The sequence below is a fragment of the Schistocerca nitens genome, chromosome 3, assembly GCF_023898315.1.
Source record: "Schistocerca nitens isolate TAMUIC-IGC-003100 chromosome 3, iqSchNite1.1, whole genome shotgun sequence".
Classification (NCBI taxonomy): domain Eukaryota; kingdom Metazoa; phylum Arthropoda; class Insecta; order Orthoptera; family Acrididae; genus Schistocerca; species Schistocerca nitens.
In genome coordinates, this window is record NC_064616.1 from 292869040 (window position 1) to 292896114 (window position 27075).

At 43.9% G+C, this 27075-nt stretch overlaps 2 long non-coding RNA genes across 2 annotated transcripts in view; both read right to left on the bottom strand.

Moving 5' to 3' along the window:
* LOC126248271 (uncharacterized) overlaps nucleotides 1–27075 on the bottom strand; it is a 313391-nt gene that overhangs the window by 272197 nt on the left and 14119 nt on the right. The gene's annotated exons all lie outside the window — the stretch shown is intronic.
* On the bottom strand, nucleotides 2145–26389 carry LOC126248265 (uncharacterized). Its single transcript, XR_007545439.1, has 2 exons — nucleotides 26155–26389; nucleotides 2145–4099 (listed from the first exon to the last, which is right to left on the bottom strand). It is a non-coding gene; the product is annotated as an uncharacterized LOC126248265 (long non-coding RNA).

Consider the following 27075-nt stretch of genomic DNA (forward strand, 5'->3'; position numbering starts at 1 on the left):
AGAGTTCAAGGACAAGAAAGAGAGGCAGTATTTGAAAGAACGTACAGAGACAGGGTTGTAACCTATCTTACATGTTATTCAACTTGTACATTGAGTAAACTTCTGAAACAGAATTAAAGTTCAGGGCGAAGAAATAAAACTTTTGTAAGATACTGATTACATTGTAACTCTTCCAGAGATGGCAAAGGACTCAAATTAAACTCTGAAATGAGACACTAACAGTAGATGACTTTTGCTGTTTGGGCAGCAAAATAACTGATGATTGTGAAAGTAAATGGGAATTAAAATCCATACAGACAATAAAAATGAAGTCTTTATGACAAGATAAACATTTCATATCACTTTGCAATATTACACCTAGATATCGAATCAACATACCTGTGTCAAGCAGCACACTACTAATGCTGTATTTGAACATTACGGGACTATTTTTCCTGCTTATCTGCATTATCTGACATTTTTCTACATTTAAAGGTAGCTGCCATTCATCACATCAACTAGAAATTTTGTGTAAGTCATCTGGTGTCATACTACAGTCACTCAGTGACAACACCTTCCCATACACTACAGCATCAACAACAAACAGCCACAGACTGCTGCTCACCCTGTCTATAAGACCATTTATGTATACAGATAACAACAGTGGTCCCATCACACTTTCCTGGGGCACTCTGGATAATACCCTTCTCTCTGATGAATACTCACCAGTGAGGACAACGTACAGGTGAGCCACTCACATATCTGGGAACCTACTCTGTCATATGCTCATACCTTTGTTATCAGACTACAGGAGGCACTGTGTCAAATGCTTTCCATGAAGCTCAATGGTATCTAAACATTAATGAGTTTCTTCAGCTCAATGTGACATACCTGAAGCAACTGGAGCCACTATCAAAGTAGAGGAGAAAGCAAGGTAATGGCAGTACGTACAAAGCCCAACATCAACAAAACAGGGGAGAAAAGCAATGGTTTCATTTCAGGCCTACCATTTGTAAATATACAGGGCATGCCAGGTGGAATGGTCAACATTCAGGGTTACAACGGGAACTAGCATTTGTAGCAAAGACTTGCAAGGCCCACACTGGAGTGCTTGTAGTAGCTGAAGGCTGTGGTAGAATGTAGTAATAAGGGTGAACATATCCTAAAGGCCCACACTAGAGCTCCTATAGTAGCCAACAGCTGTGTCAGAACATAGTAGCAGTATGCATCTCCTCAAGTCCCCTAATAGAGGATTTTTGCAGTAGCGATGTTTGTATCAGGACATAATAGAAATGTACTTCTCCTCAGGGTCCGCAATAAAAACTTTTAGTAGCTGATGGTTGTGTCAGAACGTAGCAGGAGTGCGCATCTCAACAACATCTTTATTAGAGGACAGCCAATGGCCATGTCAGAATGCAGGTATGGAAATCAACTCTCAAGGCACCTACTAGAGGACATCTGATGTCTGCATCATAACATAGAAGGCGATAACATCTCAATGGCCTTACTAGACGACTTTTAGTAGCAGACAGCTGGGTCAGAACATACTAGCAGTAGACATCTCCTCAAGATCTCTTCTGGAGGATGTCCAGTACTGATGGCTGCATCAGAATGTACCAGGTGCGAAAAACTCAAGGTTTCTAATAGAGGACTTCTGGTAGCCGATTTCTACATCAGAATGTAATAAGTATGAACAACTCCAGGCTCCTACTAGAGGACTTCTGATAGCTGTTTCAGGAAAGGAGTAAACACCTCTCAAGGCACAGAGGAGTAGTTGTAGCTGATGGCAGGGTCGGGGATATAGTAGGAGTGTGAGTCTCCTAATGGCCCCTAGTTAAAGATCAAGAGCTGCAGATTGAGTGGATGTGAGAAAGCAAAGACTAACAGCTGCACACAAGAACAGTTGTTTCAGTACCTCTAAAATTTATTATGATAGCATAAGGAACTTCAGAAGATGGATGCAAAAATCATCTGAAGCTGTTAATTTTTGAAACACAGAACAATAAGTAGTTGCTGTGTCATTTCTTCAGTATTATTACCACAGCTGAGCTGTTTGATCTATTCAACTCTGATAAATTCATGTGAATATTGATTTCTGTGTAAAGCAATAGAAGCACCACAGCGCAACCGTATTTCGCAAGCATTGCCAGCAATAACACGCAAACTCTCTTTTAAATCTCGAAATTTATTTACTATATTTTACATGTCCAGGACATTGAATTATTACAAAACCGACAGAGCATTAATAACATACATATTGAGATTGAATACATATAAAAAATCAGTTACAGAGGAAATTCAGTAACATACAGATAGAAATTAATAACAGTAAAAATACAGGGAAAAATATGTACCACAAGTATTGCTAAAATACAGACAGGAAGATTTTAAAAAAAAAAAAAAAACAGCAAGATAATTCTCTTCAAATTCTGTGGAGAGCCCACTATTTGACAATTTTGGCTGCTTTCTTAGCTGCAGCAAGATCACTTGTAGTAGTGTGTCCAGCAGGTTCCTGTTAACAGACAAATAGATGTTGATGCTCCTGCAGGCCACCACAATGGCAAATTTCATCATCGCTGCTGAAGCACTATTTTGTGAAGTTGACTTTGCATTGTGAAACCCAAGTTATCAATCTGTTTAGCATTTTTTCTTATCACATAAGGTAGGTCTGAACCTGCCACTGGTTCTCCTTTGACATTTGTTTCGTGTGCTTTGGGTGAAGGATCTTGTCAAAGTTCCACTAGGCGAGGACCAGGAATTGAAGGCATTGCCGTAGTTGCCTGTAGGAAGCTCTTTCTTCAAATTCTGGGGAGAGCCCACTATTTGACAATTTTGGCTGCTTTCTTAGCTGCAGCAAGATCACTTGTAGTAGTGTGTCCAGCAGGTTCCTGTTAACAGACAAATAGATGTTGATGCTCCTGCAGGCCACCACAATGGCAAATTTCATCATCACTGCTGAAGCACTATTTTGTGAAGTTGACTTTGCATTGTGAAACCCCAGTTATCAATCTGTTTAGCATTTTTTTCTTATCACATAAGGTAGGTCTGAACCTGCCACTGGTTCTCCTTTGACATTTGTTTCGTGTGCTTTGGGTGAAGGATCTTGTCAAAGTTCCACTAGGCGAGGACCAGGAATTGAAGGCATTGCCGTAGTTGCCTGTAGGAAGCTCTTTCTTCAAATTCTGGGGAGAGCCCACTATTTGACAATTTTGGCTGCTTTCTTAGCTGCAGCAAGATCACTTGTAGTAGTGTGTCCAGCAGGTTCCTGTTAACAGACAAATAGATGTTGATGCTCCTGCAGGCCACCACAATGGCAAATTTCATCATCACTGCTGAAGCACTATTTTGTGAAGTTGACTTTGCATTGTGAAACCCCAGTTATCAATCTGTTTAGCATTTTTTCTTATGACATAAGGTAGGTCTGAACCTGCCACTGGTTCTCCTTTGACATTTGTTTTGTGTGCTTTGGGTGAATGATCTTGTCAAAGTTCCACTAGGCGAGGACCAGGAATTGAAGGCATTGCCGTAGTTGCCTGTAGGAAGCTCTTTCTTCAAATTCTGGGGAGAGCCCACTATTTGACAATTTTGGCTGCTTTCTTAGCTGCAGCAAGATCACTTGTAGTAGTGTGTCCAGCAGGTTCCTGTTAACAGACAAATAGATGTTGATGCTCCTGCAGGCCACCACAATGGCAAATTTCATCATCGCTGCTGAAGCACTATTTTGTGAAGTTGACTTTGCATTGTGAAACCCAAGTTATCAATCTGTTTAGCATTTTTTCTTATCACATAAGGTAGGTCTGAACCTGCCACTGGTTCTCCTTTGACATTTGTTTCGTGTGCTTTGGGTGAAGGATCTTGTCAAAGTTCCACTAGGCGAGCACCAGGAATTGAAGGCATTGCTGTAGTTGCCTGCAGGAAGCTCTTTCACAATTCTGAGTCCTGGTCGCCGATGCTCGTGGTCAAATACGGGGTGTCTGGAATCAGTTTTCTGTTTTTCCTATCAATTTCTGAAGTTGGTTTCATGAGGATCTGTTGGAGCTGTACCCATAATTTGGTAAAGCTTACTGACAGGAGCTGCCTCCACTGTGAGGAGATCCTTCCACCTCCAGGACCAGGACATCTAAAAAGAAACAGGTTTCTTGTAAAATTGATACCACACTAACATTTACTAACAAAAAATATGATTATATGCGACATAAGAAAAAAAAATAATTGAGCCTGAATTGAGGATGTCTGAGCAAGAAGAACACAGCCTGTTATTTTGGATGCAGAAGTAACTTAGGTGTACGCAAGGGAAAAGTGTTGGGACCTTTGCTTTTCATGTTATATATTTATTACCTGGCAGACAATATTATTAGTAACCTCAGAGTAACCTGCACAAGGTGCAGTTTTGGAACATGAGTTAATGCTTGAAAAGGACCTGATGGGAAAAGCATTCACAAGTTCTTCCCCAAATTCCAATTGACAGGCATCAAGGTTGATGGTCTAGTGGGGAATGATTGGCTCAGGCAAGCTGTGGTTATTCCTGAAAACGTCACAAAGGTTTCTGGGATTACTAAGCAAAATCCAAGGAAATCCATCCAAAGAATTGTAGCAGAGACTGGTCTGAAGCATTCCAGTATGCAGAAAATACTGAGACAGAGCCCAAACATCTTTGCATTCAAAATCCAAAGCCAGCAGGACATACGTATACGAGCTGTGTGACAGACTTTGCAAACCAGATTTTCACAATGATTGATAATGAAGAAGGATTTGATGTTTGCTGCATCTGGTTCACAGATGAAGTGCACTTCCACCAGAATGAAAGTCATGAATAAGGAAAACTTGTTATTTTGGTGTTTCAAAAATTTCAATTTGCATGAAGCAAAACCACTGTATTCTCCCAAAGTTATTGCTTGGGCTGCAGTATGTAGCAGGGGCATTAGTGGCCCCTTTTTCATGCAAGAAACGACCACTAGTGAAGGTTACGTTGCAATTCTGGAACAATTAGTCTCTACACAGCTAGTGTTGGGAGTACTGGGCAATCCATGCGAGATGGGGCCACACCACATACCACTGAATGGGTGCTTTGCTTTCTTGATGAATACTTTGGAAACAGAGTCACTGCATTGGATAACTGCAAATTTACTGGTGCAGAGTGAGTGTCCTCACTCCTTGTGACTACTTCTTGTGGGGCACACTGAAAGAAACTGTCTACTGGACCCATACTACCATGCTAAACAAGTTCGAATCGGCAACCTGTGCAGCATCTGAATCCATTGGCCATTGAGACATGGCAGGATATGATGGCAACTTTTTTTTATTATTATTATTTCAATTTATTGGCTTTCGGTTCATGCCCATGTAGTCATCTCAGTAATAGAAAGATGATATGACAGCATATTGGAGACAATACTCTTCTCATTTATGATGATACAAACATAAGGACAACACAACACCCAGTCCAGGACTCGAGAAAAATCTCTGACCTGGCCGTGAATTGAACCCAAGCCCTTTCAGTTAGCAGTATGCCTTGCTGATTGCAAAGGTACAGGTACCGAGGCAGACAAATGATAAATTTCATTCTTCTTTAGCGCCACCTCCGTACTGCGAGTTGTGGACATTCCATAAATTTACAGTTTGTGAAAAATAATGATAACCTACATTAGCTATGACTGGAGATATTCAGTTGGAAAGTCTCAAAAAATGTTTCCATGCAGGAGTTACTGACATTTTATTATTAATGTGACTTGTGTACACTGTTCAAAGACTTAAGCACACAAATCAATGGCAACAAATATGAACTTTGTATTAATAATGTACAAATTTTTATATTTTCTTAGCAGTGATGAATATATTTTGTGGCATACCATTGTTTTCCTGTAACTATCACAGCACTACTGTCACTTCTCATATCTCGTCTGCAAAAGCATCTACACACACTTATCATTTGTAGATGTCTCCTTAGTTTTTACGACTCTGTAAAAGTTCTGATAAATATGTGATATCCAATTCAGTGCTGATATGCGGTCTTGTTTCTTCTTTGGGTCAACTGAAAGTGACCCGAAGTAATTCTTTCAAAAACTGGTTAAGATGCTGGAGGACGACCTTGTTTGTTTAAGTTGACTTTCTTCCTATCTTCCCCATTGCACAAATTGCACACATCAGTAAACATACTTCTCAATAACAGCAAAACCTCAATCACTTGGTAACATGGAATGTCCAGAAAGTGGTAAGTGGTAATGAATGGAGGAAAACCTTCCTTTTGCAATTAGCGGCATCCAAACATACACAATGTTGCAGTTTTTGTTTTGCTTGGAGCAGTTGTTTGAAACTGCAATCAACTTATTCCCTTTTATGTTGCGATCTTCCAAATACTTCAGTAAGCAGCTGTCTAATTCCTCTAAAGCCCCTGATGCTACTGATTCATCCCGAACAAAGAAATTACCGGGTGACAAATTACAGGGATGACTGCTGAAATATACACATATAAAATCTTAATTTTTCCATGTCTTTTTTGACAGCTTTCAATTCAATTTCTTTTGAATCACACATTGGGCAAGTAAGTGATTTTGGCAGTTCGAATGAAATGTTGAAATCTTCAATAAAAATGAGATGATACTTATCAAAAGATACAAGATTTGCTTTGATATCATAACAGTATTCATTTTTATAGTGGTTGTAGTAACTTAGAACAGAATATTGCATCGGCACATGAGACTTATGAATATTATCTTTTCTACTGCAATGACTTTTGTATTTCAGAATACTTTCCATATTTTCCTTGACTAATTGCACATCTTCCTCTGAGAAGGCGTGTGGTGAACATCATTTAATAAAGCAGAGGGGCCCAATAGATGGCTATCAATTCTGCAGTAAACACACCACACGTGGCAAGAAAGAGATGGTGTTCTGTGCCAACAGAAGATGTGAAGCCACATCCCATGTGACCAGCAGGTTTAGAGCCACTGGTTTAAGAAACAATGGCACCCTGACATTCCCATAGGAGCATTCAGAACAAACAACACAATTGGGATGATGGAGACTTTTGGACCCTGGAAGACATTCATCCGAATCCGGGGCCGAGGAACTAATCTGGGGTGGGGGGTTGGGTGGTGGAGAGAACATGGGGGAAGAGGCCAAGGAGGAGAGATGGAAATCATGGCAGAGAGAAACGAGGCACAGCCCAACCAGAAAACACACCCAAGGACAGGTAGTGAGGGCAGGCAACAGCCCAAAGCAGCAAACAGAATAGAATAGAATACAAAGGGTGAGCAGGAGAAGAGCAAGTAGTGATGGTGTACGAAACCAGGCGCTCATACTGCCAAATCAAAAGGGGAGAGATGCAAGCATTAACCAGAAGACTTACCAATAGGGCTAGTGTGAAAGGCACTGGTGGCTAAATGGATACCGTGCTGGTGAATTGGGTCTAAGAGGAGCAGTGTGGAAGGGGCAGCTTATCCATAAACTGGAGAACCACTTTCCAGCTGAGACAGAATTAATGCCTGATAAAGGTGGAGAAGGTTGAATGATCTGTGCCCCAAGATGTGTGGGTAAGGAAGCGACGGGCATTGAGTTTACGAATAGGAGAAGGTTGAATGATCTGTGCCCCAAGATGTGTGGGTAAGGAAGCGACGGGCATTGAGTTTACGAAAACAGCCAATATTTAGATGACGGTCATGGAGCAACCAAGCAAGCTGCTTGTTAAAAAGGCCCAAGAAACAGAACTGTTGGGTGTCAAGGCAGAGCTCTATATCAGGCTGGGCCATAGTATGGTGACAGAAATGCACCACCCTTGAGAGAATTGAAAACCATGCAAGTGTGTCCATGTTGAAGTGTGCCTGATGGACCCCTGGAGTTGTCGTTCCTCAAAGGCCACTGAGTGGGAGCTACCCCAAATACAGTAATCAGCCACATACAGAATAGGAGTGACAAACGGTCCATCAGAGGCCATAAGACCATTAATAGGGATGAGAGAAAGAAGTACACTAACATGGAGCCCTGTGGAACACCATTCTCCTGGGTACAGATATTCAAGAATGGTGCCAACCTGAACTCTGAACAGCTGTTGGGATAAGAACTGGCAAATAAAAATTGGGAGGGTGCGGCCTCAAAGGCACCACTCATGGAGTGTAAGGACGACGTGATGGCACCAAGCTGTGTTGTAGGCCTTACAAAGAGCAAAGAAAACTGCGACAAGAGGGTGGTGCTGAGGAAAGGTCTGCTGAACTGGAGTGCCCAATCGAAGCAGATGATCTATCAGATGCCATCCCTACCAAAACTTGCACAGGTAAGGACATTAAATATCCAGAGGTTCAAGGATCCAACTTGCAGGGGACACTGATCATGCTGATTGGCCTGTAACTATCAAGGGACGACAGAGCCTCACTGGGCTTACATACAGGACCCACAATACTGTTTTTCCATTGAGAAGGGAAAATGCCTTAAAGACAAATATGGTTAAACACCAGAATATTGGCATTGTGGAGGTATGAGGTGTTGAAGCAATTGGTTATGAACAGAATAAGAGCCTGGGGCTGAACTGTGAGAAGAAACGGCCTGAAGGAGCCCCCATTCAGTGAAAGGTTCATTGTAGGTTTCTGCCTGACAAGGAGTAATACATAGGCGGGAAGCTTCAGACTGCTGTTTCCAGAGGAGGAACAAGGCAACACCATGCCATCACAAAATGGGTTGTGAGGTGTTCTGTGAGAACTGATGGATCTGTACAAAGGCCACCTGGAAGGAGAAGGCCCAGAATGGAAGATTGCTGCTGACAACCTGGGAGGGTACGGAGTGTAGCCTAAACCCAGAACCTAGAGAAGAGAAAGCAACCCCTAAAACACACACACACACACACACACACACACACACACACACACACACACACACACACACACACACACACACACACACACACACACACAAAACAATTGCTCCTTTTATTGTTTTGTTATGGTTTTAGGGCGCAAAACTGCAACGGTCATTAGCGCCCGGTCTGTGACTTGGGATGGAGGGGGGGGGGACAACAAAACTGGAAACCAGCAGCAATGGGAACGAAACTCAAAAAATTGGAAAAACTAAAAAGCTTTAAAAAAACCACTATAGAATGGGGTTGGTTGTCCCCAAAAAGAGCTTCAAATGACTGACATCATCTCACTGGCACTAATAAACTCGAGAACACGATCGGCTGAGCGCGTGTCATCTGCTAAAATGGAAGATATGTCAGGTGACAGCTGTAGACAGGCACGTAACGGAGTAAAATAGGGGCACTCAAGTAAAAGGTGTCTTACAGTCCACAGCTGAGAGCAGTGGGGACAGAGTTGGGGAGGATCGCCGCTTAAAAGATGTTGATGGTTAAAAAGACAGTGCCCTATCCCGAGTCTAGTTAAAATTACCTCCTCCTGATGACGTGTTCGGGAGGAAGAGGTCCAAGCACAGGAAAGAGCTTTCACGTCCCGCAATTTATTATTGGGAAGTGTCGACCAATGTGCGTGTCATAAAAAAAAAAAACAACACTACGACATAAAACACTCCGTAGATCAGCGAAAGGAATCATGCGAATAGCTGTCCAAAGAAGAGAGACTGCTGCCTTGGCCGCTATATCGGCCGCCTCATTTCCACAGATACCAACGAGCTGAGAGAATCTGAACAGATAACATACTGTATCCGCTGATGGCGACGGATGTATTGGACAGCCTGGAGAACAGTGTAAAGCTCCGCAGTATAAACCGAACACTGGTCGGGAAGCCGAAATCGATTTGGGGTGTCGCCAACAATATAGGCACTCCCAACACCTAACGATGTTTTTGAGCCATCAGTGTAAATAAATGTGGCATCCTTCATCTGTGCACATAGAGCAGCAAATGCCCGACGATAAACATGTGAAGGGGTACCATCCTTGGGAAACTGACAAATGTCACGGAGCAGGCAGGTCTAGGGACGGAGCCAAGGCGGTGCTGTACCCCAAGTTGTCAAGAAAGTTTTAGGAAAGTGGAAGGAAAGAGAATGGAACAATTGACGGAAGCAGACTCCCAGTGGTAGTAGGGAGGAAGGGCGGCCTGCATACCCTACATCCAAGGAGGCATTGAAAAAAAAATGTCATGGACCAGATTTGCAGGCATGGAAGACAGATGGCTAGCATAACGACTCAGGAGGACAGCTCGCCGAATAGACAGCGGAGGTTCAGCAGTCTCAGCATAAAGGCTTTCCACAGGGCTGGTGTAAAAAGCTCCGGACACTGAACATAATCCACGGTGGTGGATAGAGTCAAGACTACTAAGAATAGACGGCCGAGCAGAGGAGTAAACGATGCTTCCGTAGTCCAATTTTGATCGCACTAAGGCGCGATAGAGGCGGAGAAGGACCACTCGGTCCACTTCCCAGGAGGTACCATTCAGGACATGGAGGGTGTTGAGGGATCGCAGACAGCGAGCCGAAAGATAGGAAACGTGGGAGGACCAGCACAGTTTTCTGTCAAACATAAGACCCAAGAATTTAATGACATCCGAAAACGGAAGGTTTGACAGGTCCTAGATGTAAGGAAGGTGGAAGAAACTCAGTACGACGCCAAAAATTAACACAAACAGTCTTACTGGGAGAAAAGCGGAAGCCGGTTTCGATGCTCCAAGAGTGGAGGCGATCAAGACATCCTTGAAGACGTCGTTCAAGAAGGCTGGTCCGTTGAAAGCTGTAGTAGATCGCAAAATCGTCCACAAAAAGGGAGCCCGAGACATCAGGAAGGAGACAATCCATAATAGGATTTATGGCACTGGCAAACAGTACAACACTTAGCACAGAGCCCTGGGGTACCCCGTTTTCTTGGGAGAAAGTATGGGAGACAGTAGTGTTCACCTGCACTCTGCCATAAATTCGCGAAAAAAAAGGGGCAGCCGACCTCGAAAGCCCCAACAGAACAGTGTGCGGAGGATGCCTGTCCTCCAACAGGTATCGTATGCTCTCTCCAGATCAAAAAATATTGCTACCGTTTGGCGTTTCCAGAGAAAATTGTTCATGATAGAAGTGGAGAGGGCAACAAGATGGTCAACTGCAGAACGATGCTTCCGGAAACCGCATTGGGCAGTTGTTAAAAGACTGCGAAACTCCAGCCACCAAGCTAAATGGCAATTCACCATATGCTCCAAAACTTTACATACACTACCCGTGAGAGAAATGGGGCGATAGCTAGAGGGGAGATGTTTGTCCTTTCCAGGTTTCGGAACAGGAACGACGATAGCTTCCCGCCACCGTCTGGGAAAAGTACTGTTGGTCCAAATTCGATTATAAAGGTGAAGGAGGTAATGCAGACTATGGTATGGTAAACGCAGCAACATTTGGATGTGGATACCATCCAGTCCTGGGGCGGAATAGCGAGAAGAAGAGTGCATGTTGTAGTTCCCGCACGGAGAAAACAGTATTGTAGCTTTCGCGATTTTGAGAGGAGAAGGCAAGAGGTCGCATTTCCGCAGAGCATTTCTTCGGGAGAAATGCTGGCAGGTAATTTGAACAGCTCGAAATCTCAGCAAAGTGTTGACCCAATGAGTTAGAAATTGCAACGGGGTCCACTAATGTATCATGCGCGACAGTGAGCACAGAGACCGGGGAGAAACTAGGCGCGCCAGATAACCGTCGAATCCGACTCCAAACTTCCGAGGAGGGAGTGAAGGTGTTAAATGAGCTAGTAAAGAAGTCCCAGCTTGCCTTCTTGCTATCGCGGATGACGCAACAGCATTGCGCACGGAACTGCTTATAGCAGATACAGTTGGCCAATGTAGGATGGTGTCTGAAAATGCAAAGAGCACGCCGCCGCTGACGTATTGCATCACGGCATGCCTCGTTCCACCAAGGAACTGGGAGGCGCCAGGGCAAGTCGGAGGTGCGAGGTATTAAACGTTCCGCAGCTGAAAGAATAACGTCTGTAATATGAGTGACCTCATCATCGACGCTAGGAAAGTGACGGTCATCGAATGTAGCTAGAGACGAAAAAAGTGTACAATCGGCTTGGGCAAACTTCCAGTGTCGCGGGCGCATATATGGCAGGTGTGGCTGCAATCAAAGGACACATCGAAAGTGGTCACTCGAGTGTGTATCAGCAAGGGCGAACCATACGAAGTGCCGAGCTAGCGGAACAGTACCGACCAAAAGGTCCAAATGAGAGAAATTTGTCGTGGAGGCAGACATAAATGTAGTGTCCCCAGTGTTGAGGCAAACAAGATACGTTTGGTGGAAGACGTCTAGCAATAGTGAGCCACGCGGACAAGGATGTGGATATCCCCAAAGCGGGTGGTGGGCACTGAAGTCCCCATCCAGCAAATACGGGGGTGGAAGCTGACCAAGAAGATGAAGGAGATCAGCTCGTGCCATTGGTGTGGATGATGGAATGTATACAGTACAAAGAGAGAAGGTGTATCCAGAAAGGGAATGACGGACAGCGACAGCTTGGAAGGAAGTGTGTAAGGGGATTGGGTGATAATGGAGAGTATCATGGAGAAGAATCGTGAGCCTGCATGTGCTGGAGTGCCTTCAACAGAGGGGAGATTAAATCGGACTGACAGAAAATGGGGGAAAACAAAGCTGTCATGGGGACGCAGCTTTGTTTCCTGAATACAGAAGATGACCGGCGAGTAGGATTGTAAGAGGATCGACAATTCATCCCGATTGGCTCGAATACCGCGGATATTCCAATGGATAATGGACATAGGGTGGACAGAAAATGGAATAATTTGACCAAGGTTGCCCTCAACAGCTCAGAGCTTGCAACTGACAGTGTGGAACGGCAGTCAGCCGAAGGCAGAAGATCCTGATCCATAGGTTGTTCAGCAGTAGCTCCTGCCACCAGCGATCGGCCGGTTGATCGGCCGCCAGCAGTGTGCCTCGGCGACACAAGACTGACAAGGGCGGCTACCACCAGGTGGTGCTGTAGATGAGACACGCCGTGGCGGAGAGGAACTGGGTTTCTTATTAGCCTTCTTGGAAACAGGATGTTTAGATGAAGGAGGAAATGATGGTTGTGAATTTGGGGTACGTAAAAAATTTTCACGTGTAGGCTCTTTTTTGGAAGTCCGGGTGTCTGACTTTTGGGCTCGAGATTAAACAGAACCCGATGAAAGGCGAGCCTTAGAGTGAGCAGGCGAAAGTGGGGAGGTTGAATAGGCGATCTTTGCACTGGCTGATCTGACGACTGTGGCACTAAATGTGAGATCACAAGTCTGCGTGGCCGCCTCCTTTGTTGGCTGAGGAGAGGCAAGGACAGTGCTGTATTTACCTGTCTGAGGCACAATGGCCTTTCGACTGGCGAATAATTTTCGAGCAGCAAAGGTCGACACCTTTTCCTTCACTCCGATTTCCTGAATGAGCTTTTCATCTTTAAAAATGGGGCAATCTTGAGAGGAAGCAGCGTGGTCACCCATACAGTTGATGCAACGAGGGGATGGAGGTGGACAAGCACCCTCATGGGCATCCTTGCCACACGAAACACATTTGGCCGGATTGGAACAGGACTGGCTGGTATGATTGAACCGCTGACACCGATAGCAACACATAGGGTTTGGGATGTAAGAGCGAACGGAAATTATCTCCTAGCCCGCTTGGATGTTCGATGGGAGTTGAACTCTGTCAAATGTCAAGAAGACAGTACGGGTTGGAACGATGTTTGTGTCAACCCTTTTCATGACACTGAACAGCCGTTACACCCTGGTCAGACAGCTAGTGTTGAATTTCCTTGGCGGACAATCTGTCGAGGGAGCGGGTATAAACAACCCCACGTGAGGAATTTAAAGTGCAGTGCGCTTTCACCCGGACAGGGAAGGTGTGTAGCAGTGAAGTATGCAGCCATTTTTGGGCCTGGAGGGCACTCACTGTTTCCAACAAGAAGGTGCCATTTCGTAATCTGAAACAAGCCTTTACAGGACCTGCAATTGCGTCGACACCTTTCTGAATAATGAAAGGGTTGACCGTGGAGAAGTCATGACCTTCGTCAGACCAAGAAACAACAAGGAACTGTGGCAATGATGGAAGAACTGTCTGTGGCTGAGACTCATTGAACTTACACTTGTGAGGAGACATAGTAGAAGATAAGGAAACCATTGCGGAAGTATGCCCCATGATTTTACCGGCGTCTCCGATGGCGCGATCCTCCCTTGTGGGGGCCCTCTCTGAGGGCACTCCCGACTTAGGTGTTGTTCACACCTCAGGTCACACCTCCCGAAAAATGGATGGAGAGACCAATCGGCACTTTCGGAAGGTATCAGCTCGGGTAATCACCCCTCCCTGGGTCTGGCCATTACCAGGGGGTACGTACGTATCCTACCTGTCTACCCGGGGCAGGGAATTACGCGTTACCCCGTCACTGGCTACGCATGGAAATGCGTGGGTCGGCCTTCAGACACGCACAGGGAGGAAAAAAGAGAAAGAGAAAAACAAAGAATGGGAAATAAAAGAAGAGAGGTCTCAAACGCCACAGCGGAGAAAGGGTAGAGGTAAGGAAAAGAGAAGGACAAAGGAAGGACGAAGACTTGCAAGCAGAGAAAGCAAAGAATGTGTTACATTTTCGAGTGTCCGTCTCCGGACATAGGCACAAAACATACGCCCAGAGGGGTAGAAAGGGAAGGAAAGAGGAGGAGGGGGGGGGGGGGGCGAAGATGGGGGATGGGGAAGGATGCAGAAAAGGAAGGTATGCAGCCCGGAAAGGAAGGAGGGCCACATTAGCTCGGGGTCCTGTGCTCGCTACGCACGTATCCACAAAAGAGTTGTGGACCCCCTGGGGGGACACAATTGCTCCGTTTGATTAAGTAATGGACTTTGCACCAAAGACATTTAAGGGTAATAAGACTGGCAGTGAACAGGTGCCGAACAAGATGTTGCAAGTCACGATGACGATCGCAGGTGGTGGTGGCAATGGCTGTGCTCCACCAGGGGACTGGCTGACAGAAAACAAGTCCCATCGAGTGGGGGACAGCAATATTAGCAGTGTCTATTATCTTATTGGACAGATTACATAATGACTTCATCAATACAATGTGACAAAGAACAAGTAAACATGACCTGGGAGATGTATAGACACCAATCAGCATGATGAAAAGCCCAGTGAAGTAACCTGGCCATCAAGAGGGGAAGGAGAGAATCAACGGGAAATGGTCACTATCATAGAGGTCATCGCATTGTGACTCACGTAAGGAAGGAAGAAGAGGAGGGGGAAGGAGTGAAAAATCAATGGCAGAGAAAGCGCCACATGCAGCACTAAAATTAGTGTGAGAACCCTCTTTAAGAAGGCACAAGTTGTGGCCTACAAGAAATTGGTCAATGAGGAGCCCACAACTAAATGATAAGCACTACTCCACATAGAGTGGTGGGCATTAGAATCACCAACTTGGAGGAGGAGGAGGAGGAGGAGGAGGAGGAGGATGGTTGGTTGTTTGAGGTTTAAGGGACCAAACAGCGAGGTCATCAGTCCCTTGTTTCAAATATACTCCATTCTGCTAACGGGACATCTCAGAAAAGTCAGAACAATAAAACGGAAAAAGGGAAAAACGTAAAAGGGCAGTCACATTGTCATTGGTAAAAACAAATGAGGGAAGTCAGCAAGAGAACGAACCCAACACTATGCTGAAGCAGCATAGGCAAGACCACCTGTGACTTAAAAGGTATAACTGCTAAAATGCAGAAAATACGTATGGGAATAAAAAGACTAACCAAGCCTGAAAAAAGGGTAAAAAAGAGTAAAAGGGGAAGGAAAGAGGATTCCGGTCAGGGAGGTGAATCGGGAATCTCTAAACACTGCCTACAGTGGGAGACACCCAAACACTCACCGCCCTGCCCCAACACCAGAGAGATTAAAAACCTTAAAACTGAGAATAAAAACCACTCTCCCGGAGGAAACCGAGAACCAGAGAGACCATCCGGGAATCGTCAGCCAACATCAAAGGTAAAGTGTGGGGGAGTTGGTACTTAGTACGCAGAGCCAAAAGAAGGGGGCATTCAACCAAAATGTGGGCCACTGACTGGAAGGCTCCACAACCACATAGCGGGGGTGGCTCACCACGCAAAAGAAAACCATGGGTCAGCCTGGTATGACCAATGCGGAGACGACACAGTGTGGTCGAGTCCTTTCGGGAGAGGCGAAAGGAAGAACGCCATGGGCCTGGTGTCACCTTAATTGCACGAAGTTTATTAGACAGTGGAGTAGCCTCCCAAGAATTGGCCCATGACTGCGCGAAGTGGGATTTGATGTGAAGCCGTAAATCCGCTGCAGGAGGGGTTACAGGAAACGGGGGGTAAGTAACTGCTCCCCCAGCCAAACGATCAGCGAGCTCATTTCCCGGGATACCCACATGGCCAGGGACCCACAGGAAGTCAATGGAACAAGCAGCACGGTGAATATCAGCGAGATAGTCATGGATGGCAGAGACCAAGGGATGGCGCGAAAAACACCGATCAATAGCAAGAAGGCCACTCATCGAGTCCGTACATAACAAAACGCGGTTGTGTTGGGATTGTTTAATAAAGGTAAGGGCCCGGGAAATTGCCATCAATTCCGCAGTAAACACCCCACATGTAGGTGGCAGCAGTTGATTTTCCGTTCCAACAGAGGACGTGAAGGCATACCCAACATGATCAACAGATTTAGAGCCATCAGTATAAAAAACAACAGCATCCCGAAACTCCCATAAAATTTTGCGGAAAAAGGAACGAAACACCACCGGGGGGATGGAATCTTTCGGACCGCGGCGGAGATCCATCCGAATTCGAGGCCGAGGAACTAACCAAGGAGGGGTGGAGGGGAGGGAGCGAGGAAGACAGGACAAAGAAGGAAGCTGAAAATCACGGTAAAGAGACGCAAGGCGCAGCCCAACCGGTAAACCCGCCCGAGGGCGGGAGTCGGGTGGGCGACGTCCATGGTCTGGGAACAGGATAGAATAGGAAGGATGAGAGGGAGAAGAACGGATAGTGAGGGCATAAGACACCAGAAGCTGGGACCGCCGAACAGAAAGGGGTGGGATCCCAGCTTCAACCAGGAGACTATCAACAGGGCTAGTAGGGAAGGCACCGGTGGCCAAACGGATACCACGATGGTGGACTGGATCCAGTACGTGCAGTGTGGAAGGAGCAGCTGAACCATAAACTTGACAACCATAGTCCAAACAAGACAGAACTAGAGCACGATAAAGACGGAGGAGGAGGGAACGGTCCGCACCCCAAGAGGAGTGGGCAAGGAAGCGAAGGACATTGAGTTTACGGAAACATCCTACCTTCAGGAGTCTGATATGGGGCAACCAAGTGAGCTTGTTGTCGAAAAGAAGACCCAGGAAACGAAACTGTGAAACCACAGGCAATCGTTGTGCAGCGAGATAGAGCTCTGGATCAGGGTGGACCGTAGTACGGCGACAAAAGTGGACCACCCGCGATTTTAAAGGAGAGAATTGAAACCCGTGAGAGAGGGTCCATGCAGAGGCACGCCGTATAGCCACCTGGAGCTGCCGTTCTGCAGATGCCATCGAGGAGGAACTAACCCAAATGCAGAAATCATCCACATACAGGGCAGGGGCGACCAAGGGACCGACAGAGGCCACAAGTCCATTGATAGCAATGAGGAAAAGAAGGACACTCAAGACAGAACCCTGTGGGATGCCCGTCTCCTGGGTCCGTGGAGAACTAAAAGCAGTACCAACTCGAACTCTGAATGACCGATGGATCAGGAACTGGCGGATGAAAATCGGGAGTGGGCCCTGAAGACCCCACTGATGAAGGGTTAGTAAGATGTGATGGCGCCAGGCCGTGTCATATGCCTTGCGAAGGTCAAAAAACACTGCAACCAAATGGCGGCGCTGGGAAAAAGCCTGCCGAACTGTGGATTCCAATCGAAGTAAATGATCAATCTGAGACCGTCCCCTCTCAAAGCCACACTGATAAGGGGACAATAGATCCCGAGATTCGAGGACACAATTGAGCCAACGGGTTACCATCTGTTCAAGTAACTTGCAAACAACGCTTGTCAGACTAATTGGCCAATAGCTTTCGACAAACGGGGTTCTTACTAGGCTTAAGAACGGGCACCACGATGCTATCCCTCCATTGAGAAGGGAAGTCACCTTGGATCCAAATACGGTTAAGCACCCGGAGAAGATGTCGTCGTCATCGAGCAATCTGTTATGAATGGAGTCTGGACCAGGGGCCGTATCATGAGAAGAAGAAAGTGCAGAAAGAAGTTCCCATTCAGTAAAAGGTTTGTTGTAACATTCTGACTGACAAATGGTAAACCTACGGCGGAAGCATCGGCCCGCTGTTTCTGGTGAAGGAAAGCAGGCGGATAGGAGGTTGATGCTGATGCTGTTGCAAAATGGGTCGCAAGAGGTTCCGTAAGAATCAACAGGTCCGTGCAAAGGCCATCTGGGAGGGCAAGGCCCGAGAGGGTAGACTGCCGATGGCAACCTTGGAGAGAGCAAAGTGTAGCCCATACCTGTGCCATAGGGACAGTAGAACTGAGGGAAGAAACAAAGCGTTCCCAATGCACCCGTTTGCTCCGTTTGATTAAGTAATGGCCTTTGGTGCAAAGGCGTTTAAAGGTAATAAGATTGGCAGCAGATGGATGCCTCTTAAGCTGTTGCAAAGCTTGACGGCAATCATGGATGGCAATGGCCGTACTCCACCATGGGACTTGCCAGCAGCGAAATGGTCCAGATGAGCATGGGACGGCAAGGGTAGCAGTGCGAACAATCACATCAAACACATCATGTAGGACGTTATCAATACAACCCAACAAAGAGGGAGAAAAAACGACCTGTGCAGTATATAGAGGCCATTCGGCATGTTGGAAAGACCAACAAGGTAACCTGCCCATCAGGGAGCGAGAGAATCAATGGAAAGTGGTCACTATCAAAGGTTGTCGTGTGGCGACCAGTGTAATGAAGGGAGGGAGAAGAAAGACAAAGATCAATGGCAGAAAAGGAACCATGACTAGCACTGAAATGGGTAGGTAAGAAGGCACAAGTCATGGTCTGCAAGAAACAGGTCTATGAGAACACCCCGACTAGATGGAAATCCACTGCCCCAAAGAATGCCAAAAGGATGAGGTAATTAGTCAACAAAACCAACTCGCAAAGCCAACATAACCAGGAGGATAGCAGGGCCAACATAAACTAGGACACCGAAAGAGGGAGAGGAGAGGGTGGAGAGGAAGGAGCAAGGAGGGGAAGGGAAAGGAAATGAAACAAAACACAGCCCAGGAAAGGAAGGAAGGCTGCAATAGCTCAGGGCCCCATACTCACTACGCATGTATTCATGAAGGGACCGTGAGCCCCCTGGGGAAGGGGGCGGGAGGGGGGGAGGGGGGGGAGGGGGGGGAGGGGGGGGGGAAAGGGGGATGTGCGTTGACTGGAGGGACATCATAAGAAGTATCACGAGTGTTCCATTTGTCCTTTCCGGCCTGCTGTTGGGCAAAGATTAGGTGGCTTGTTGCGCATCTGGAGGAGGAGGACACTGGAATGATATGAGCATACTGGGCTACTTTACAACTGCAGTGCTGAATTTGAAGTTGCAAGCCTGTGGGGCCACGTCCTTCATGGAGCTAGGAGCAAGGAATAGCAAGAACGGTACCTCATGGTAAAATGCAGGGCTTTCAAATAGCCAACAACTTGCAAGCCAGAAGGTAAGGTACTTTTTCCTTCTCCCAGACCACCTGGATGGCCTGCTCATTGAGATACATGGGACATTCTCGGGGTGAGGCTGGAGGGTCACCACTGCAACTCACATAGCGGGGAGAAGGTGGCAGGCAATAGCCATCTTGAGTATCCTTCCCAAAAGTAACACATTTGTCCATGTTTTCAATAGGACATGTGAGTGTGGTTCTAACATTGACACTGGTGGCAATGCATTGGGTTTGGAATGTACGGGGTTTGACCATGATGATTTCATAGCCTGCTTTGATCTATGATGGCAGCACTACTTGATCAAATGTGAGAAAAAGACTGTGTTTAGGCAGGAAGGGTGCACCAACCTTTTTCATTACCCAATGGACTGCAGTGACACTGTAATGGTTCTTTATTTACATGAGCATTACGGCACTCTAACCCCAGTTCTTGATACCAATAATGTCTTACTACTTTTCTGCGAAGTAACACACATTTTTGTGACAATATTCACATTTGGTTTTATTAATGTATAGGTACTACGATGTATCGATATATTACAGTGATATGGTTCTTGTGTGTATTCATTTCTGTGAGACTGTCATAATCTTTGACTTACTTGTAACCGTTTTGGTGTGAATGTGCACAGAGCAGTTTTTGTTTCACTTTGCAGAAGTTAAGTTGTTATTTCGCTTTGTAAAAGAAGTCAAGTCTTGTGTTTGGTTAAAGTGGAAATTCAATATATGAAGATTGATACAAAACTGTTTTCTTGATGATGTGGCAATTAAGAAGTATATGTGAATTAACAAGAAGTTTAATAAAAATGTGGACCGTGAACACCAAGTCAAAAATTATTTCTACCATACCATTGTTCTGATCTGGGATTGTTTGATCATTAAGAATTTCCTGAAAAACGCATTTGTTAGGTCTTCAAATATTGCTAAAATACAGATCTGGACCTTCTAACAGTCAAAGTGGAATCACTCTAGAATCAACAAGATGAGCCATAACAACTTCGACGCAATCCACGTGGGAATCCACTCAAGATGAGTGCCTAAATTAATGACTTTTTTACAGTGACTTCATTATTTCCATCCTGACGATACCATCCACAGTCATTAACTTTGTTGTTGCCCCATAAAGCGAACATATGCTGCATGAGCAACATTATTAAATCTTATTTCTAACCTACTTTGCAAGTGGCGGTATTGTTAGAACACTCTGATAAGAGAGGTTGGTTTTGATTTCTCCCTCAGTCAGACCATCAAGCAGCCAAGTGTAATTAGCACCTCACAAAGAATTCAGCACTCAAAAGGCCTCAACGTAAACAGGATAGCCACGGAGGAGTAGAACTGTAAGCAGTTGTTCGGCTTCAAAAATCACAACTGGACTCCAGAAGCAGAGATATATTATGTAAACGAGAGCAGCATGTCACAGGGCTGGCAATTGCATGAACAGATTTCTGAATAATAAACGGATTAACCATAGCAAAGGACTGACCTCCTCCATTATGTGATACCACAAGGAATTTAAGTGCAGCTGGGAGACTGTTTGAATCTTTAGCCTGATTCCATTTACGTTTAGAAAACACAGACTGAGGCTGAGATGATGACTGGCTCATTGTGAAAAAAATCCCCACGATTGCTAGTGTCTCCGATGGCCCACTCCTTCCAACTGGCGGCCCCTCACAGATGGGCTAACCTGTCTTAGGTGATTGTTCACACCTCAGGTCACACATCTCGAACTCCTGACAGAGGGCCAAATGGCAATTTGGAAAGGCAACAGCTCAAGCAATCACCCCTCCCTAGGCCTGGCTTGTACCAGGGAGTACGTATGACTCGTACCTGTTACCCCAGGTCTGGGAATTACGCATTACCCAATCACCTGTTACACGTAAAACAGCATGGGCCAGCCTTCAGGAGCGCAAAAGGAGGAAGAAGTAATTGAGAGGAACCTCAAACAATGATGCGGGGGAATGGTAGAAGATGAAGAACAAAGAAAGAGAATCTACATGACGGGGTTGTTCTCATGTCATGCTATTAAAACCTCAGAACACATTCCCAAAAATGTTCCAGACGTCCCCCCCCCCCCCCCCCCCCCAAGGAAGAGAAATAAGAATACCAGAATGATAGACATGCAGCAGGGAAGGGGTGCTACAAATGTTGGGGCCCTGTGGTAGCCGAGCACGAACTTACCGAAAAGTGGTCAGCACCCCCCCCCCCCCCCATGCCATAGGTACTAGGAAAGGAGTTATTCCCCAAACAGCTCACACTATGGAGAAATGGCAGTCAAACCCCAAAGGGGAATCAAAAAGGAAGGTGAAAAAGAAAAGGCATAGGGAACAAAACCAGGTGGATAGCCAGGTCGACATAAGTAAGAACACTAAGAGAGGGGAAGCAGGGGGCAGAGGAGAAGGAGTGAGGACAGGGTAGGGAGGGGCATGGGGAAGGGAAATGCAGCCCAGGAAGGAATATAGCCTGGGCCACCATGTGTGCCACACACAAACTCATGAAAGATCCGTGAGCCCCCGGCAAGGGGAGGGGCCTTGTAAAGGCAATTATAGTACTCAAGAAAGAGTAAGTATATTCCATTTCCCACATGATGAAGATGCAAGGAGAAAATTGGTAAGTGCAGTTCATCACAATAATTTTACTCCTACATATGATTCTGTCGAAAGCAGCGGCTTTAGTAAACAAATACATTAAATATTTTTATTTAGCTCAGGCATTAACTGTAATTTATAAACATAACCTATATATGGGAACTGTTTTGTCACACTAATGCAACCTACTCTATTATTTTCAACAGTTTTGTGAGTGGCACTTTCATGCACACGATACAGAAAGAAGTACATCAGCATATGAGGCTAAGACTCGAAAATTTATTACATCAACTCTTGACCATCCACAGCTAAGGGAAGGTTTTGTTGGGTGTTTACGGACTGTGTTAGGATATATAATTAGTGAATGAATCTGTTGACCTTACAACGTATAAGATAAGATAATGGCAGTTAATATATTTATTACAGGTGCAGTACCATCACTACTACTTGGAGGTCCTGGATATTTATCTACACCTTCAACATCAAGAGAATCTCTTGAGGACTGAAGACAGCATATAGAAAATGCTTACATCATTTGTGTTCTAAAGGAAAGTTTGACTAGTCATGAAGAACATATGAAGTCTGTATCCTTCTCAGCCCTGAATGAATCAATTATAAAATTAATACTTTTGATTTGAGTGTGTGGATCTGTGTTGTTAAGAAGACTATTGTACATTTCCTTTTAATTAGTGAAGCGTCATTTCAGAAAGTTTTTGTCATATTAGGGCAAACTTAAATCTCACTGTTCATGTAAATGATCTGCAGACTGATCAAATAGAGAAATTCAAGTTCCCAGTAACTGTAAATAATACAACGCAGTTAACTACTATGCTTAATATGGCAAACTTACAATTTAGCAATAGAGAAGAGTATTCATTTTATATTTAATGTTTTGAACAATTTATTTGAAAAGTTGCCAGATAAACAAGAAATAATTATATTTTTGAAAGAACAGCTTTCAATGCTAAAATGTAAAAGGAATATGGCAAGATATTCATGGTCTATTTTGGTGGTATGGTCATTAGTTCACTCAATTTCTCCTCACTGTTGTGTGCCTTTAATAATGATGCCTTGTCCAGCTACACTGACTAGAATATGTATTGGATTTTCTATTAATCCTGTTCTTAGGCAAGTTTCTGCATATTTTCTAGAATACACAGCTAACAAAGTGTCATTTTTGACTGAGCAAGATTGAACAATCCTTCTTGATGGATGGAAGGCATTTAAAATCACTAATGCATTTCAAAAGGTGTTATATTGTGGGTCAGGCCTAAAGTAGCAGTAGCAGCAGAAGTGAATGTGCATTTACAGCCTATGTATTTATGGTGTGTCATTTGGATACACGGTACAATGATGTAGCTCATGATCTACCTGTCAAAGCCATGCACGCCCCTTGCTGTTTCTAACTTTCTTAAAAAGTTTGTATTGAAATTGCAGAGCACATGCTCTGAGGTTCTTGGTAACGATTATGATAATGACATCAATAATAAGGTTGTATCGTACTTCAGTGATCCACCTGAACTTAAAATTAAGTACTCGCACCCTTCTCCAGGTGCTGGATGCAGCCTTTTGTATTTTCTGTTTGATAGTGTGCACCTATTGGAATATATACATAACAGGCTAAAACAGAAAGAAGAGATTACAGTTTCCAGATTTTAGCAATGAGGCTGATGGCAATTTTGCATTTTTAAGCAGTTGGAAATCTCTTCACTCACTTGAAAGGGAAAATTTATTGAAATTTGCCAACAAACTGTGTCTTAAACCACAGTATCCATCAACCACAGAAACGGAGAATGTAAAACTTGGTCTTCATATTTTTCACCACAATGACAGTGCAAGTTTCATTGAGATAATTTGCAAGTGGTGACATGCAGTTAACATTCAAACTTTGTTAAAAGGTCAGAGGTAATTAAATATGTTCCAAGAGCCAATAACCAAGAATTCTAAACACACACTAGAGTTGCTACATCAGTTTGCAAATTGGTTAACGATGGAACATTCAGGTCAACCGAAGCATCCAATTCCACTCATCTGCTTTGACCCATGACGTAATGGAGTGATGTGTGATGTCATTGTGGTGTGGAGTATTTGAGTTGGTTGTGTTAGCAGAGGTTGTGTTGTATTTGATGGTGCCCTCTGGTGGTGGTTGTGGATGTCCCGAATTTAACTTGTGGCAATGGGTTCATTTGAGTTTTGGTTGTCATTGTGCTAGCATGGTTTCGAGTTTAGGTACTTTGTGCAGGAACGAGGGTTGTGTACGTGTTTTCAGCGAATGATTATGGTTCTTTTTTGTTTATGTGTTTGGCATTTTTATTAGGCCTGATTAGCTTGGTGTTTGTTTTGCAGAAAGAAGTTAAGTTTTTATTGGTTTCATTTGGTATGGATATTACAGTGAAGTTCATGGGGGTATCATTAGGTTAAGAGATGTGTGATGATACAATGTCTGTCATTCAGTTTGCAGATGTTCGGTCTTATGCTGCATATGTTGGGTATTACATTTGGAGAGAGAGAGAGAGAGAGAGAGAGAGAGAGAGAGAGAGAGAGAGAGAGAGAAAACAGTTCGTAACAGGCAAGGTTCAAGCTGATGATCTAGACAGCAGGTTTGGGAAGTATCGTTCATTGAATGGTGGTAATTACCATGTTTTAATCACAAGATTTTTGAGACAAAGTAAATTAAGGGTACAAAGCTGTGTGTCATTAATATTAAAGTCACAAAAAAATAAGTGAGGAAGTTTTCAAGAATGATATTTGGTCTAATGAGTGAGATATAAATGACCTTTCACAAGTGACATTTAATTAAGAATTGAATTTAGTTGTAGATGATGCTAACAAACAGAGGTTAGATGAGGACATGCGGCCTGTACTTCATTACATACATGGCTACTGCTCATATTGTCATTAAGAAAAATAAATGTAATTATTGTAAACTGTATCTAATAGCACACGATGAGGATGTGAAAGATAACCAAATCATTAAACAGCTGTTATCAGTAGAGGTGGACTGTTATCCTCGTCAGGATGTTTTAACGTGTAGAATATACATATGTTACTGCACAGAAATTACTTACAAAAAAAGAGTCGTTTCTTCATGAAAGATGCCAAAGAAATGTATTGTTTTGTGCATGTTGTAGCAACTTGCCTGGCGATATATTTGTTGGGTTTGATTGTACTGCAAATTACACAGTACATGAAATCATCGACTATATACTTGGTCCTGAGGTCAATATTCTTTAAAATAATAAGGGGCTTATTTTTTAAGTAATAAGGGTCACTGATACTGTAAATATAGTGTTACGACACTCAAAGAGTATGAGAAAAATTACTGAAAATTTGGTTCTGTGAAGATTTTTGTATTTTTCGGCACAAATAAAAAAATAATTGTGTAAATATAAATACTAACTCATTGGTTATCGAATTTCCAAACATTTCATTGATTTCCCGAAACACGTATTTGTACAGATAATTCAAAATTTCACTTAACTTCAAATTAAGTTTCAATTCGATCTTACGAAAAAGAGACAGTGTACCGTAAAAATAAGAGAAAACATATTATTCGAAATATCGGAATATTTTTTTATTTTAGATAAGAATTTGATGAACGTCAAGATCAATATAGGCTAGCAGCTGAAAGCGTCTCGCGCAGCAGTACGGCCACTGGCGATGACGTCATGCACGGTTGTGGACATTTTCCTTTTAGTCAAGCCATATTATTGTCTAGAAAGTGCAATTTGAAAAAAGTTCTGTTAAACCAATAACTTCATCAATGACATAGTAACCCAAAAGTACGAGTATGCTCTTTTTTGTTAACAAAGTTGATTCACACAACAGAAAGTAGTTTTATTAAAAGGCGTATTGATTGTATCTTGGTGAAAAGGGCTTGTAAAACAGTTCAATACAAAAATAAAAACACATAGCCTAACCATCCAGCACAAAGGGAATGACATCCAGCAAATAACATGTCAAAACAAACCTTACCTCATAAGTACTGGAATTAATATTCGTAGAACCTTCCATCTCCTGGTTTAAACTGGAATCTGAATCATTAATGTCGGCATTAAAACGGTCGCAATCACCGCACAATTCACTTACAATTGAAGTAAGACCACAACTTACGTCACTCCTGTCAGCTATTACCTCCATTTTGAAGGTATCTGTATCTGCTATCTGGGTTTTCATTGTCTCTCACCAGGAGGATGCTAAGTTCATCGAACCTGGATATGATGTGACGTCATTATGACGTTTATACGCTTCAGTCGATTAATACACCTATCGACTTTTACGAACGTTCGAGATTCTAAACTGTCGTCAGCTAGTGGTTTGTTTTGACACGTGCGATTCCGAAAACAGCTCAGTGTGGCAGCGTATATGTATTTCGCCAAAATAAAAGAGCTGGATACTAATAGAAATATTCCTGACCGTGGCCTTGAAAACACCACGTAAAAAAGTGAAGTCTTCTTATGTCCCGACCAGATTAGATTGTGTGATTGTTGTATTGAATGCTTACGCCGAAAATAATATTTATTTATTATCAACATTTTAGTATGATTTCATACAATTGGTCTTGTCAGTACATATTAGATTGTAGCAGCATACTCTTGCTGACTTTTTTTTCTTAATTTATATAGCTGAAAGAGAACTCGTGCAAGTTTGTTAGCTAAGTTATTTATATGTGCACCCCAAGATAGTCTTTTATCAACCATAATTCCAAGTAATTTTACACTCGGACCGCAGAGACAGGTACCTTAGTGTCCAGTAATGACTGATGTGTAGAATGATTGAATTTCGAACTTAAAAAGAAAAATATGAGGCATTGTTGAAGAAAAATCGTCAACCGGAGATGAAATACGAGAAGAAGTGGATTTCTCAATGTAATCTTAACCAAAGGTTAGTGTCTAG